Below are 5778 nucleotides of genomic sequence, written 5' to 3'. Positions count from 1 at the left end.
GAGTTATTACAGGGTTTGTGGTAAGATTTTATTTCAACATTCCACCATTGCACTCCCTTTCTTAGGCTCAGCCTGAGTCTTGACAGCAGAACCAAAGCACAAAAAAGCATTTTCCAGTTTTCTATTGAAAATGCTTGGCTCTCTGGTTTTAATCCCATCCTTTGTTGTTGAAGTTTTCCAGACTCTTGAAACCAGAAGGTAGAAAGATCTGACATGGTAAGAAAATTATCCAGGAAGATGGTTGAGTGAGCAGAAACCCAGTCAAACTCTTCATCAGAGATTCTATCAAAATCAGTCAGAAATTTTACTAAAGAATTTTCTGCAGTGGAGCAGAGGTCAGTCACTAAGATAACTTAAGGGAGAATGCATTAAACAGGAAAAATTAATGTGGGCTCCCTGAAAAAATTTTATCACTCCAAAAAGACCAAAGAGTGTACAGAAAACTTTATTTTAATTAATCCTGAGAAAGAGCAACTGCGGGGAACCACACAGATAATTCAGAAACTGGTTGGAGCCTCTTTTCAAAGAAATGAAATGGACTGTACTTCCTCTCAAGTAAGTGAAGGTCAGAATGAAAAAGAATGAAAGTAACAATCATTGTGAAAGACAGACTAAAAATATTGTTTTAGTTGCACACAGCAGAAATGGCACTTAAATAAGAAGACAGCGTGAGCAATATATCCAGAATTTTAAGAAACTGAGAAATGAAACATTTCAGGAAGGCAGATCTGGGGAATAGAGTTCAGTATTGCAATTTCTGAATAGTGAGGCCTCCTGAATAAGCAATCAAAATCAAAGGCAAGAAATCAATAATTAAAGCAGCAATAATACATTTTTCCAGAACCAATAAGAGATTAGATTTGAAATAGAGAAGAGTCATATGGGCTAATAGAACATGTACGAACATTTGAAGAGTGACTTCTGTTTATAAAACCGTTCTGTGCAATGACCATACGGTTTTTATTCCTCATTTTGTTAATTACTTTCATACATCTTTCCTTTTGATCTTCCCAATAACTATATGAGGTGGACAGATATTATTAATCTCTCATTTTACTGATAAAAAATAACCTCTGAGAGGCTAAATAATTTACTAGGGATAAACTAGTTCTATCCCTCGTAAGTTAGAACTAGTGAGTGAAGAGTCCAAGGTTAAGTCCAGGTCTTGCTCTCCAAAGTGGGAGGACCTTACACTTTTTTTTTTTTTTTTAATAAATGCTTTATTATTATTTTTTTTTAACAGAGGAAGCTTGGTGGCAGATCTGTAGCCACTTGATGTTTTTATAACTAAGAATTAGAGTTCGGGCTCTTTGTTATAGAATGTAAAGGTACACTAACACGTGTATATATAATTGTTATGAAAATTAAGCTTAGTCACTAAAAGAAGATTCACTATCTGAACTTTCTTCTGTGTTTTTTTCACCTTTACCATCAGGCACTGGAGCATCTGGCCTCTCAAGAAAATTTGGGTCTAGTCCTTCCAATATCATTTTGTTTCTTATTGCCATCACTGGAACACCCACTTGAGCCGTTTTGAGATATCTGGCATATCTTGGATCCTTGGCTACATTTAAGATATTTTCTGGTGTTACTTCACTTTCCTGTGGTCCAGAGTCCTGTAAACTGTTCTGCGTGATTGCTCTGAAGTGGCTTCAGAATGTGTTCCATTTGTGATCCTAGTGACATTTATAGGAGATGCTCCAAATGTGACATCATCTAGGCCTGGGATAGATGATAACTTTGCACCTAAAATATTGAGAGTTGTTTCAATCTGCTGGATATGAAGAGAAAGGTCTGCTAGTTTCTCCTCACAAACTGTAGAAAAGCCGTTGAGGAACTCTACAGTGTGCATTGCAAACTTGCTTAGAAATGCCACCGATCTTTTCTGTTGAATAGCTGGCACTTTAGTCAGGTCTGTGCCTGAGCCCATGAGAGAAAGCCCATCCTCATCCATCTCCTCAGTGGACTGGGGACCCAGGGCTCACCCCCAAACCCCTCCCTAGCCCGGCCCACCCAACCCGGTAATAGCCTCCGAATGCCTCTCCTAGTCCCCTCTTATATACATTTTAAACAATAAGGAAAATGCATGTTTGGTAACAAGCAGAAAGAGAAGGTACTTTTAAAAGGATGAAACTTAGAAAGACTATTCCCTTTTCTAGTAAAAAAAAAAAAAGAGCTTGGTGGATGTGGAACTCTAGCATCAAGAATGAGGGCGAGACAGTTCGTTCTTGACCTTACCAAACTGTCCTTCATGTGGGATGCAACAGACTCATAAGCTCTATAAATTCTTAGAAATCCAACCAGTCACCTTATTCCAGCTAGCCTGGGGACTGCTTCTAATGAAAGTCTGCCTTAAACACAGAGACCTAATACAGTTGCAATTGATGCACCTATTGTACATTGACACATCATCATTGCCTGAAACTAAAAACCTTCTTAAAAAAATAAAATCTATTAATGACTCCCATCTCCCCCCAACAACCGCAGATGTGTGTATGTTGTGTATGTGCAACTATGTGCTGCTGTGCGTTGCGGAGACAAGCAGCACTGTCTGGCGTGTGACTCTGACACTGGGCTCCTCTCTCAGTTGCCTGGCAGTGAGCCAGCTCTCAGACTCAATGTCCCCCCGGGGACTTGAAGTTTCCAAGGTCTGGAAACCGAGGCATCAGAGAATCCCCCTAGACAGTGGGCACCTACGATGAGAACTGCTTGGTGTGCATGTGAAAGTTGTTCAGTCATGTCCAACTCTTTTCAACCCCATGGACTATAGCCTGCCAGGCTCCTCTGTCCATTGTCTTGTCCCCAGGCAAGAATATTGGAGTGGGTAGCCATTTGCTTCTCCAGGGGAATCTTCCTAACCCAGGGATCAAACCCCGGATATCCTGCATTGTAGGCAGATTCCTTACCATCTGAGCCACCGGGGAGGGAAGGCCTTGGTGTGCATAAATAAAATGTCTAATCCCTCATGTGAAGACGCCTTTATACACATCTCATAAAACAGAGGGATACAAGCCCTCTGAGACTCTTCTGCTCAGCGCATGTCTTTCACTGGGCCCCAGCACATCTCTCTGCAGGACACGGGAGGCAGACCCCGGGCCCCGCTGACCCTGCTCCTGTGAGTCCCACTCACACCAAGGGACACCAGTTGGTGTATATCCTGAGCCCTTCACAGAACAGTTGTGCTCTCTTAGTTCAGATCCTGAGGAAATAAATGATTTCTGTAGCTAAGAGGACAAACTCTGTCCTGTGACTTTGAAGCGTGGAAGTCCATTTCAGCTAGCAGAAGAGAATTTTCTGTTTCATCTCACAACACCTGTGTTATCCCGCTATCAGAATGAACAAAGCCCTGGAGTTAAATTTAAGGTAGAACTAGGATATTCTGAAGACCCTGTGTAATAAGTGAAATGAAATATTAAGTGAAGTAAGTCATACAAAGACAAATATATGATATCACTTATATGTGGAATCTAAAAAATGATGTGAATGAACTTGTTAACAAAACAGCAAACAGAAATAGACTCACAGACATAGAAAACAAACATGGTTACCAAAGGGGATAGCAGGCAGGGAAGAGACAAATTAGGAGTTTGGGTATAACCTATATACACTACTATATATAAGCTAGATAAACAATAAGGACCTACAATATGTTGTAATAACCAATAGTGGAAAAGAAGCTGAAAAAGTATATGTATTTATCTATATATCTATCTGAGCCATTTTCTGTATACCCAAAACGAACACATTGTAAATTAACTATAACTAAATTAAGAAAATGGTTAAAACTAAAGCAGCACAAGAATCTTTTGAAGACCTGTATAATAAGTTTCAACCATATCACCCCATTCCCAGAATCTAAAAGATGGCTATTTACTTTTCTTACTATTTTCAAGGGGAAAACTTTTTTTGGATCTCTTTCTCCTCAGGTCTCCCGAATAATGCAGGTATATTTTCTCTCTAATGGCATGAAGAGTGCCCCGCTTCTGCTGACTTTATTGATCAGGTTTGAGCTAATGGTAGATGTTTGTTTGAAGTAGATTTTTGTATGTGTGTGTTTGAGGTAAAATTCATGCCAAGAGACAGGTGAAATAGTCCTCTGGGTTCTAGCTGTGACCAAGAAGGTTTTATCTTTCTTTCATTCCCCTTTCTTTTCTTTGGGAATGAAAATAACACTTAAATATCTTAGTTGGCTTTGTAGTTGATCCAATTATTGGAGATCAAAAACATCTCATCAATTACATTACTGGGTTTAATATGACTACATTTATATAATTACAAGGACCAGTTATATTTAAAAAGACACTTATTTTTGATGAAAACCATAAAAGCTTATTAAAGCACTCTGATTTTCTTTTTTCTGGTAACTACTACCTGAAAATACCTCTGAATACTCTCTGTAAGGGAAAATATTTTGGAAAAATTATGTGAGAAGGTATAGAAATCACATACAAATAAAAGGAGCCAAAATATGTATGTGTGTGTATATTTGTGTATCTATATGTAGATAATACACACACATGTAGGGGCTTCCCTGGTGGCTCGGACGGTAAAGAATCTGCCTGCAATGAGGGAGACCCCTGTTCGATCCCTGGGTTGGGCAGATCCCCTGGAGAAGGGAATGGCTACCCACTCCAGTACAGGACTTGACTGTGAAGGGTATGCTGGTATATTCAAGCCCTTTCATAAGATCTTGGTATTATTCTGTGCAGTGGGCTTCCCAGGTGGCACCAGTGGTAAAGAATCCACTTGCCAATGCAGGAGACACAGAGGTAGGGGTTCCATTCCTGGGTTGGGAAGATCCCCTAGAGTAGGAAACGGCAACCCACTCCAGTATTCTTGCCTGGAAAATTCCATGGACAGTGGAGCCTGGCAGGCTACAGTCCATGGGGCCGCAAAGAGCCGGACATGACTGAGCACACACGCGCTGATGGCCTATGTGAAATCTCTCACCTCTCATACACACACATATAACTATATATATATATATATAAAACTGTATATATGGACATGAGTTTGAGAAAGGTCTGGGAGTTGGTGATGGACAGGGGAGCCTGGCGTGCTGCAGTCCATCGGGTCTCAAAGAGGTGGACACGGCTGAGCCACTGAACTGAACTGACATGTATTATATGCCATATACTTTTTTCCTTCTACTCCAAAATAGAGAATATTATTCTTGTCTTATATCCTCAGGAACAATTAGTAATGACATATTTCTAATGATCCCCTAGAAGTCTTGATAAAGTTGACTAAGGTTTGTGGTTCAGTTGCTAAATCATGTCCTACCCTGCAACCCTATGTACTGCAGTAGGCCAGGCTCCCCTGTCCTTCACCACCTCCCAGAGTTTGCTCAGGTTCACGTCCACTGAGCTTGTGGTGCTATGTAACCATCACATCCTCTGCCGCCTCGTTCTCCATTTGCTTTCAATCTTTCCCAACTGAAAGCCTAGCTTGAGGGATTTTGAGCATAACCTTACTAGCATATGAAATGAGCACAATTGCATGGTAGTCTGAATATTCTCTGGCATTTCCCTTCTTTGGGATTAGAATGAAAACTGACCTTTTCCAGTCTTGTGGCCACTGCTGAGTTTTTTAAATTTGTTGACATATTGACTGCAGCACTCTAACAGCATCATCTTTTAGGATTTTAAATAGCTCAGCTGGAAAAGAGTAAGAACCTGTAATTAAGCTTTGTCTTGGTGGCATGAAATAAAGAAGGTGACATAGGACGCTGAGGGCAGGATCCACTAGCTCTTTCTCTACCCTGTGGTTCTATGTGAT

At 40.4% G+C, this 5778-nt stretch overlaps 1 pseudogene; it reads right to left on the bottom strand.

The window, feature by feature from the left end:
- Positions 1 to 1370: 1370 nt before the first annotated feature.
- LOC133067413 (WASH complex subunit 3-like) lies at positions 1371 to 1954 on the bottom strand (annotated as a pseudogene).
- Positions 1955 to 5778: the final 3824 nt, after the last annotated feature.

This window comes from Dama dama, chromosome 12 (genome assembly GCF_033118175.1).
Source record: "Dama dama isolate Ldn47 chromosome 12, ASM3311817v1, whole genome shotgun sequence".
Taxonomy (NCBI): domain Eukaryota; kingdom Metazoa; phylum Chordata; class Mammalia; order Artiodactyla; family Cervidae; genus Dama; species Dama dama.
Note: the sequence above shows the minus strand (reverse complement) of the source record. Positions and strands in the feature narration are given on the sequence as shown.